The 11,202-nt window shown below is 48.1% G+C and overlaps 1 protein-coding gene across 1 annotated transcript in view; it reads left to right on the forward strand.

The window, feature by feature from the left end:
- The first annotated feature begins 561 nt into the window (after positions 1-561).
- LOC147107997 (ras-related protein Rab-3A) overlaps positions 562-11,202 on the forward strand; it is a 26,447-nt gene continuing 15,806 nt past the window's right edge. Inside the window, exon 1 of the mRNA XM_086004387.1 lies at positions 562-631. The gene's annotated coding sequence lies outside the window, so the exon portion shown is untranslated. The remainder of the gene's footprint in view (positions 632-11,202) is intronic.

Here is an 11,202-nt window from a genome sequence, read left to right on the forward strand (position 1 = left end):
CCGGAGAGCCAATTCTGACACTAAATTATGCTGGAAATAGAACAAATTTGCGTGGTGTGGACGTGTTAAAGAGATGCAACCTAATGAATAATTAATATCTAAACAATTAATTATTCATAAGGCCTAGCTTACTCCCAATAAATTGCACATTTTAGCCGCCTGCCTGGTCCAATTGCATTTGCACTAATGATTAACTGGGTTCAACATTTAAAAAATAGAAATAGCAAGCAAAAAAAACCCCCAATGCTAGCCACGTCATGATTGGTAGGACACTCATGACGTCAGTGTGAATAATTCATAAGCTGTTGAATAAATTAACATTTACCCAATTTTTTGTTGCATTGGAGTGCTGACATCGGATGTAAATTCACTGAGGTTCAGTATTTGGTTGCTGGTGGCTGCAAAATGAAAATAACCAACAGCAAGAAAAGGTGCATCTTGAGCCAGTGACTGGGGATGCTCTGGCTTGCTATTGGCTGCTGGAGGTGTCAATCAATCCATGGAGCCGGAGTCCCGCCCCCCTCCCGGGCTCGCCGGGCAGTGACGTCAGGCGGAGCTGTCAATCAGCCGCGGTGCTGCTGCAGGTGCTGCAGTGTTTGCAGAGTCTGGCACTGAGGCAAACGCTTTAAAGGTAAGGGTTTAAGGGGAAGGGAAGGGGGCACTAGGGGGCCGAATGCACAGCACAGGGCATCAGATTGCAATCGTTGCATTTAATCTAATCATTTAATATTTTTTAAAATTGCAACACCGTCTCTGTTTATATTTGCAATTTTTTTTAATAACCTTCATTTGACATAGGTTGCCAGAGAGTTGGGGGGAGATGAAAAGGGGGAAAGGGTGGTGAGGGGAGGCAAATTGAAGCTTATAATCAATGCATTGTTTTCTCTAAAAGGTCGCAGGGTTTTTTTTGTGGTAATGTCTGATGCTGGAATTGATGGCAATCTTTGGTTCATTCATCCCTGCCAGCCCTGTGTCATTGCATGTCTTGTCATTGCAGCCGCTTTCACCAGATGCATCCGAAAGCAGCAACCTTATGTGGTGCTGAGGCTGCACTGAAGCAGAGCCTTTTTACCCTGTATCAGTGACACTGACACCAGTGGTATCGCCCTGTGCCTCTCCACTGCAGATATGCTGAATGGGGAGGGGGAGAAGGGGAAAGAAGCACTGACACATTTCCTATTGGGACACTGGCTGAACGGATTAGATAAATTGTTACAGAAATTAACTACAAACAAATTGCAGTGTGAACTGTGCCGGTGCATGTACAATATATTCAGTGCTCTGTGCGGATGGGTAGTATATATACAACGTATCTTCACATGAATAAAACCACAAATATGGTTAGAAAATGGTTACTAGGTGACATTTTCTTTCCAATAGAGGGCAAGCGACTTCCAGCTGGAGTGCAGTGGATCTGTGCTGGAAGAACTCGTTCCTACGTTTATTTATAATCTGCCCAACAGAGGGCACAAGCCTGGCAGGAGTGGTATAGGGTTTGTGTGCTCTGGCTGTACAAGGACTGGTCTCAGCCCGTTAGAGGGCACCGAGCTGATAGCTCAGTGTTGGCACAGGGCTAAGGTTACTCATGTCAGGAACGAGGGAAAAAATCAATCCCATCCTGTGCACTGAAGTGATGTAGGGTAATTTTGTATCTGCTGATCTTAATGTGTTCCCTACAATTGCTGCCGCCACCAGTACTGTACCCCAGCGTTATACAGTGACAGACCTGTACCCACCAGTACTGTACCCCAGTGTTATACAGTGACAGACCTGTACCCACCAGTACTGTACCCCAGTGTTATACAGTGACAGACCTGTACCCACCAGTACTGTACCCCAGTGTTATACAGCGACAGACCTGTACCCACCAGTACTGTACCCCAGTGTTATACAGTGACAGACCTGTACCCACCAGTACTGTACCCCAGTGTTATACAGTGACAGACCTGTACCCACCAGTACTATACCCCAGTGTTATACAGTGACAGACCTGTACCCACCAGTACTGTACCCCAGTGTTATACAGTGACAGACCTGCACCCACCAGTACTGTACCCCAGTGTTATACAGTGACAGACCTGCACCCACCAGTACTGTACCCCAGTGTTATACAGTGACAGACCTGTACCCACCAGTACTGTACCCCAATGTTATACAGCGACAGACCTGGACCCACCAGTACTGTACCCCAGTGTTATACAGTGACAGACCTGTACCCACCAGTACTGTACCCCAGTGTTATACAGTGACAGACCTGTACCCACCAGTACTGTACCCCAGTGTTATACAGTGACAGACCTGTACCCACCAGTACTGTACCCCAGTGTTAGTGACAGACCTGTACCCACCAGTACTGTACCCCAGTGTTATACAGTGACAGACCTGTACCCAGCACTATTGTACCCCAGTGTTATGCAGTGACAGACCTGTACCCACTAGTACTTTACCCATGTTATAGTGACAGACCTGTCCCCACCAGTACTGTACCCCAGTGTTAGTGACAGACCTGTACCCACCAGTACTGTACCCCAGTGTTATACAGTGACAGACCTGTACCCACCAGTACTGTACCCCAGTGTTATACAGTGACAGACCTGTACCCACCAGTACTGTACCCCAGTGTTAATCAATGACAGACCTGTGCCCACTAGTACTGTACCCCAGTGTTATACAGTGACAGACCTGTACCCACCAGTACTGTACCCCAGTGTTAGTGACAACCTGTACCCACTAGTACTTTACCCGTGTTATAGTGACAGACCTGTCCCCACCAGTACTGTACCCCAGTGTTACAGTGACACACCTGTACCCACCAGTACTGTACCCCAGTGTTATACAGTGACAGACCTGTACCCACCAGTACTGTACCCCAGTGTTATACAGTGACAGACCTGTACCCGCCAGTACTGTACCCCAGTGTTATACAGCAACAGACCTGTACCCACCAGTACTGTACCCCAGTGTTATACAGCGACAGACCTGCACCCACCAGTACTGTACCCCAGTGTTATACAGTGACAGACCTGTACCCACCAGTACTGTACCCCAGTGTTATACAGTGACAGACCTGTACCCACCAGTACTGTACCCCAGTGTTATACAGTGACTGACCTGTACCCACCAGTACTGTACCCCAGTGTTATACAGTGACAGACCTGTACCCACCAGTACTGTACCCGTGTTGTACAGTGACAGACCTGTACCCACCAGTACTGTACCCCAGTGTTATACAGTGACAGACCTGTACCCACTAGTACTTTACCCGTGTTATAGTGACAGACCTGTTCCCACCAGTACTGTACCACAGTGTTACAGTGACACACCTGTACCCACCAGTACTGTACCCCAGTGTTATACTGCGACAGACCTGCACCCACCAGTACTGTACCGCAGTATTATACAGTGACAGACCTGTACCTACTAGTACTGTACCCCAGTGTTATACAGTGTCAGACTTGTACCCTCCAGTACTGTACCCCAGTGTTACTGACAGACCTGTACCCCCCAGTACTGTACCCCAGTGTTATACAGTGACAGACCTGTACCCACCTGTACTGTACCCCAGTGTTATACAGTGAGAGACCGGTACCCACCAGTACTGTACCCCAGTGTTATACAGTGACAGACCTGCACCCACCAGTACTGTACCCCAGTGTTATACAGTGACAGACCTGTACCCACCAGTACTGTACCACAGTTTTATACAGTGACAGGCCTGTACCCACCAGTACTGTACCCCAGTGTTATACAGTGACAGACCTGTACCCACCAGTACTGTACCCCAGTGTTATACAGTGACAGACCTGCACCCACCAGTACTGTACCCCAGTGTTATACAGTGACAGACCTGTACCCACCAGTACTGTACCCCAGTGTTATACAGTGACAGACCTGTACCCACCAGTACTGTACCCCAGTGTTATACAGTGACAGACCTGTACCCACCAGTACTGTACCCCAGTGTTATACAGTGACAGACCTATACCCACCAGTACTGTACCCCAGTGTTATACAGTGACAGACCTGTACCCACCAGTACTGTACTCCAGTGTTATACAGTGACAGACCTGTACCCACCAGTACTGTACCCCAGTGTTATACAGTGACAGACCTGTACCCACCAGTACTGTACCCCAGTGCTATACAGTGACAGACCTGTACCCACCAGTACTGTACCCCAGTGTTATACAGTGACAGACCTGTACCCACCAGTACTGTACTCCAGTGTTTTACAGTGAGAGACCTGTACCCACCAGTACTGTACCCCAGTGTTATACAGTGACAGACCTGTACCCACCAGTACTGTACCCCAGTGTTATACAGTGACAGACCTGTACCCACCAGTACTGTACCCCAGTGTTATACAGTGACAGACCTGTACCCACCAGTACTGTACCCCAGTGTTATACAGTGACAGACCTGTACCCACCAGTACTGTACCCCAGTGTTATACAGTGACAGACCTGTACCCACCAGTACTGTACCCCAGTGCTATACAGTGACAGACCTGTACCCACCAGTACTGTACCCCAGTGTTATACAATGACAGACATGTACCCACCAGTACTGTACCCCAGTGTTATGCAGTGACAGACCTGTACCCACCAGTACTGTACCTCAGTGTTATACAGTGACAGACCTGTACCCACCAGTACTGTACCCCAGTGTTATACAGCGACAGACCTGTACCCACCAGTACTGTACCCCAGTGTTATACAGCGACAGACCTGTACCCACCAGTACTGTACCCCAGTGTTATACAGCGACAGACCTGTACCCACCAGTACTGTACCACAGTGTTATACAGCGACAGACCTGTACCCACCAGTACTGTACCCCAGTGTTAGTGACAGACCTGTACCCACCAGTACTGTACCCGTGTTATACAATGACAGACCTGTACCCACCAGTACTGTACCCCAGTGTTATACAGTGACAGACCTGTACCCACCAGTACTGTACCCGTGTTATACAGTGACAGACCTGTACCCACCAGTACTGTACCCCAGTGTTGTACAGTGACAGACCTATGCCCACCAGTACTGTACCCCAGTGTTACAGTGACAGACCTGTACCCACCAGTACTGTACTCCACTGTTATACAGTGACAGACCTGTACCAACCAGTACTGTACCCCAGTGTTATACAGTGACAGACCTGTACCCACCAGTACTGTACCCCAGTGCTATACAGTGACAGACCTGTACCCACCAGTACTGTACCCCAGTGTTATACAGTGACAGACCTGTACCCACCAGTACTGTACCCCAGTGCTATACAGTGACAGACCTGTACCCACCAGTACTGTACCCCAGTGTTATACAGTGACAGACCTGTACCCACTAGTACTGTACTCCAGTGTTATACAGTGACAGACCTGTACCCACCAGTACTGTACCCCAGTGTTCTACAGTGACAGACCTGTACCCACCAGTACTGTACCCCAGTGTTATACAGTGACAGACCTGTACCCACCAGTACTGTACTCCAGTGTTATACAGCGACAGACCTGTACCCACCAGTACTGTACCCCAGTGTTATACAGTGACAGACCTGTACCCACCAGTACTGTACCCCAGTGTTATACAATGACAGACATGTACCCACCAGTACTGTACCCCAGTGTTATGCAGTGACGGACCTGTACCCACCAGTACTGTACCTCAGTGTTATACAGCGACAGACCTGTACCCACCAGTACTGTACCCCAGTGTTATACAGCGAGAGACCTGTACCCACCAGTACTGTACCACAGTGTTATACAGCGACAGACCTGTACCCACCAGTACTGTACCACAGTGTTATACAGTGACAGACCTGTACCCACCAGTACTGTACCCCAGTGTCAGCTGAGCAGCAGTATTTTGGGTCGCTCTCTGATCATTCCCTCATTGCTGTTCGTGGAATGTTGCTGTGCGCAAATCAGCTGCCAGATTCCGCAGATTACAACATAGAAAAATAGAAACATAGAAGATAGGAGCAGGAGTAGGCCATTCGGCCCTTCGAGCCTGCTCCGCCACTCAACGCGATCATGGCTGATCATCCAAATTCAGTACCCTGTCCCTGTTTTCTCCCCATATTCCTTGATCGCTTTAACCTTAAGAAATATATCCAACTCCTTCTTGAATACATTTAATGAATTGGCTTCTACTGCCTTCTGTGGTAGAGAATTCCACAGGTTCACCACTCTCTGGGTGAAGAAATTCCTCCTCATCTCTGTCCTAAATGGCCTACCCCTTATCCTTAGACTGTGACCCCTGGTTCTGGACTCCCCGACCATCGGGAACATCCTTCCTGCATCTAGTCTGTCCAGTCCTGTCAGAATTTTATAAGTTTCAATGAGTGACTACATTCAAAAAAGTACTGGATGTAAAGCATTTGGGATGTCCAGTGGTTGTAAAAACTGCTCTACAAATAGGTACATAGGAACAGGAGGCGGCCATTCAGCCCCTCGAGCCTGTCCCACCATTCAATAAGATTGTGGCCGATCTGTATCTTAACTCCAATTACCCTCCTTGGTTCTATATCCTTTAATATCTTTGCCTCATAAAAATCTGTCTATCTCAATTTTGAAATTTTCAATTGACCCCCAGCCTCAACAGCTTTTTGCGGGGAGAGAGTTCCAGACTTCCATCACGCTGCGTGTGAAGATGCTCTAACTATAACCTTCCAAAGTTCTCTCTATTCGGCAACTGTTCCTTTTAGATTGGAAAATTATGTAAGTCAGTCTAGTATTTCAGAATGGCGAGCGAGGTAAACCAGGGAATTCTAGACCAGTTAGCCTAACGTCTGTTGTCGGGAAATGGCTAATGTCTATAATTAAGGATAGGGTGACTGACCACTTTGAATATTTTCAGCTGATCAGAGAGAGTCGGCATGGATTTATAAAGGCAGGTAACGCCTGATGAAACCTGATTGAATTTTTTGAAGAGGTGACTAAAGTAGTGGACAGGGGAATGTCTATGGATGTTATCTATATGGACTTCCAGAAGGCATCTGATAAAGTCCCACATAAGAGACTGTTAACTAAGGTCGAAGCCCACGGAATTGAGGGCAAATTATTGACCTGGTTAGGAAGTTGGCTGAGCGGCAGGAGACAGGCAGTAGGGATAATGGGCAGGTACTCGAATTGGCAGGGTGTGACTAGTGGTGTCCCGCAGGGATCGGTGTTGGGGCCTCAACTATTCACAATATTTATTAATGACTTAGGTGATGGGATAGAAAGCCACATATCCAAGTTTGCCGATGACACAAAGATCGGCGGCATTGTAGGCAGTGTAGAGGGAAGCATAAAATTACAAAAAGGTATTAATGGATTAAGAGAATGGGTAAAACTGCAGCAAATGGATTTCAATGTTGGCAAATGTGAGGTCATCCACTTTGGACCTAAAGAGGATCGAACAGGGGACTTTCTAAATGGTGAAAAGTTAAAAACAGTGGGGGGCCAAAGAGACTCGGGGGTTAAATGTCATGAACAGGTACAGAAAATAATCAGAAAGGCGAATGGAATGCTGGCCTTTATATCTCGAGGACTAGAATACAAGGGGGTAGAAGTTATGCTGCAGCTGTACAAAACCCTGGTTAGACCACACCTGGAGCACTGTGAGCAGTTCTGGGCACCACACCTTAGGAAAGATATATTGGCCTTGGAGGGAGTGCAGCGTAGGTTTACCAGAATGATACCCGGACTCCAGGGGTTAAGTTACGAGGAGAGATTACACAAACTCGGGTTGTATTCCCTGAAATTTAGAAAGTTAAGGGGTGATCTGATCGAAGTTTTCAAGATATTAAGGGGAACAGATAGGGTAGAGAGAGAGAAACTATTTCCGCTGGTTGGGGAGTCTAGGACTAGGGGGCAGAGTCTAAAAATTAGAGCCAGACCTTTCAGGAGTGAAATTAGGAAACACTTCTACACACAAATGATGGTAGAAGTTTGGAACTCTCTTCCGCAAACGGCAATTGATGCTGGGTCAACTGTTAATTTAAAATCTGAGACTGATAGATTTTTGTTAACCAAAGATATTAAGGGATATGGGCCAAAGGCGGGTATATGGAGTTAGGTCACAGATCAGCCGTGATCTCATTGAATGGTGGAACAGGCTCGAGGGGCTGAATGGCCTTCCTCTGTTCCTATGTTCCTGTCAGCTGTGGCTCAGCTGGAACCACACTGGCCTGAGTCAGAAGGTTGTAGATATCAAGTCCCACTCCAGGGACTACTGAAGGAGCGCTGCACTGTAGGAGGTGCCATCTTTTAGATGAAATCATTAAACCGAAGCCCTGTCTGTGCTCTGAATTGGACCTAAAAAATCTCACGGCCACTATCTTGAAGAAGAGCAGAGGAGTTCTGGTCATTATCACATTGCATGTTTGTGGGATCTTGCTGTGTGCAATTTGGCTGCCACCTTTCCTACATTACAACAGTGGCTACACTTTAAAAAGTACTTAATTGGCTGTAAAGCGCTTTGGGGCGTTCTGGGGTTGTGAAAGGCGCTATAGAAATGCAAGTCTTTCTTTCTATGTGTGACTTACGATTGCCAGGACCAGTTTGAAATGGTTAGCAGGGCCACCAATGATGGAGCAAAGTTAACGGTGTGTATGGCGGTGAATTCTGGGATTTCCTCCCCATCTCTCCTGAAGGTACAGAGTCCTTCCTGGGATATGTGTACCAGCAGCACCGCTCCCCGTCCCCCGCCACCCAATCCCACAACTGTGCCCGACCCTCATCCCACAGCCATTCCCCCATCCCTCCATCATAAGGTCAGAAGAGGGGATGTTCACTGATGACTGCACAGTGTTCAGTTCCATTCGCAACTCCTCAGATAATGGAGCAGTCCATGCCCGCATGCAACAAAACCTGGACAACATTCAGGCTTGGGCTGATAAGTGGCAGGTAACATTTGCGCCACACAAGTGCCAGGCAATGACTATCTCCAACAAGCGAGAGTCTAACCACCTCCCCTTGACATTCAATGGCATTACCATCGCCGAATCCCTCACCATCAACATCCTGGGGGGTCACCATTGACCAGAAACTTAACTGGACCAGCCACATAAATACTGTGGCTACAAGAGCAGGTCAGAGGCTGGGTATTCTGCGGCGAGTGTCTCACCTCCTGACTCCCCAAAAACTTTCCACCATCTACAAGGCACAAGTCAGGAGTGTGATGGAATACTCTCCACTTGCCTGGATGAGTGCAGCTCCAACAATACTCAAGAAGCTCGACACCATCCAGGACAAAGCAGCCCACTTGATTGGCACCCCATCCACCACCTTAAACATTCACTCCCTCCACCACCGGCGCACCGTGGCTGCAGTGTGTACCATCTACAGGATGCTCCCACACCCGTTTCCTCCCCTCCACCCCATTCCCCCCTCCATCCTGCTCCCTCCAACTGGCCATTCTTCATGTGTAAGCATAGACAGTGAGTTTTGACGAGTTATTTCCCAACGGAGCATTACACCGAGCCTGGTCCTGTCCTCACCCGTTGCTGACATCCATCGACGCTCCAGCAGCAATGACTGGGTCGTGATCGGGAGCGGGCATTCTGACAGTTGCTGTAATGGGAGGTGTGCAGGATGATTCAGTGCAGGCTGGGTCAGCTCAGAAGGTGCTGGACCTTCAGGGTCATCTTTCTTTTTCTATGTTCAATACATATATCCGACTGCTGGTAAATTCACACCTGGTGTAAGCACCGAATCCCCAATGGATGAAATCCCTTCCCACTCACTCCCATTATATAGAATCCCAATATTCCGTGGTGAGAGTCGGTGCTGCCTCCCAACTGCTGGTATCCATGGTAACCTTGTGTGATGCCTCACAACCGCTGGTATCCATGGTAACCTCGTGTGATGCCTCACAACCGCTGGTATCCATGGTAACCTCGTGTGATGCCTCACAACCGCTGGTATCCATGGTAACCTCATGTGACGCCTCCCAACCGCACATGCTGCCTCCTGACACCGGGTATCCGTGGCGACAGGGTGCGTTGCCCTGGTGACCGCCGGTATCCATGGTGAAATTAAATTCTCACACTGAGCCTATGAAGATCTCAGCTGCCAGGAGTCTGCTGTCACACCACACTTGCTGCTGACGTTAATTCAGTGTTAAGTTGACTCATGGTTTGTTTCCACCTTGTAATAACGCCAGATCACAGCTTAAAATTAAAACTTGTTGGAGGAGAGAGAGGACAGAGAGCTTCATGGGGTGAAGGAGCGAGTCTGGGCTTCCTCAGATTTGAAGGAAAGAAAGGACTTGCATTTCTATAGTGCCTTGCATGACCTCAGGACATCCCAATGTGCTTTACAGCCAATGAAGTTTGTGTTTATTCGTTTATGGGATGTGGGCGTCGCTGACGAGGGCAGCATTTATTGCCCATCCCTAACTGCCCTTGAGAAGGTGGTGGTGAGCCGCCTTCTTGAACCGCTGCAGTCCGTGTGGTGAAGGTACTCCCACAGTGCTGTCCGGGAGGGAGTTCCAGGATTTTGACCCAGCGACGATGAAGTACTTTTGAAATGTAGTCACTCCAATGTACATAGAGTTTTACAGCACAGAAACAGGCCATTCAGCCCAACACAAATATGCTCCACACGAGCCTCCTCCCACCCTACTTCATCTCACCCCATCAACATATACAAATACTGCATACAGTTTTGGTGTCCATACTTAAGAAAAGACATACTTGCTCTCGAGTCAGTACAAAGAAGGTTCACTCGGTTAATCCTGGGGATGAGGGGGTGGTCATATGAGGAGAGGTTGAGTAGATTGGGACTCTACTCATTGGAGTTCAGAAGAATGAGAGGCGATCTTATTGAAACATATAAGATTGTGAAGGGGCTTGATCGGGTGGATGCGGTGAGGATGTTCCCAATGATGGGTGAAACTAGAACTAGGGGGCATAATCTTAGAATAAGGGGCTGCTCTTTCAAAACTGAGATGAGGAGAAACTTCTTCACTCAGAGGGTGGTAGGTTTGTGGAATTTGCTGCCCCAGAAAGCTGTGGAAGCTACATCATTAAATAAATTTAAAACAGAAATAGATAGTTTCCTAGAAGTAAAGGGAATTAAGGGTTACGGGGAGCGGGCAGGAAATTGGACATGAGTCTAGGTTCGGAATGGTCATGGCCCTGTGGGTAGTGGCGTGGGCCCAGGGGCCGTGTAGCCTGGTTCTGCTCCTACTGTATTCTAATTCTGTGTTAGATTTC

Source organism: Somniosus microcephalus, chromosome 13 (genome assembly GCF_052327205.1).
Source record: "Somniosus microcephalus isolate GS21.2 chromosome 13, FLI_Smic_1.0, whole genome shotgun sequence".
Taxonomy (NCBI): Eukaryota; Metazoa; Chordata; class Chondrichthyes; order Squaliformes; family Somniosidae; genus Somniosus; species Somniosus microcephalus.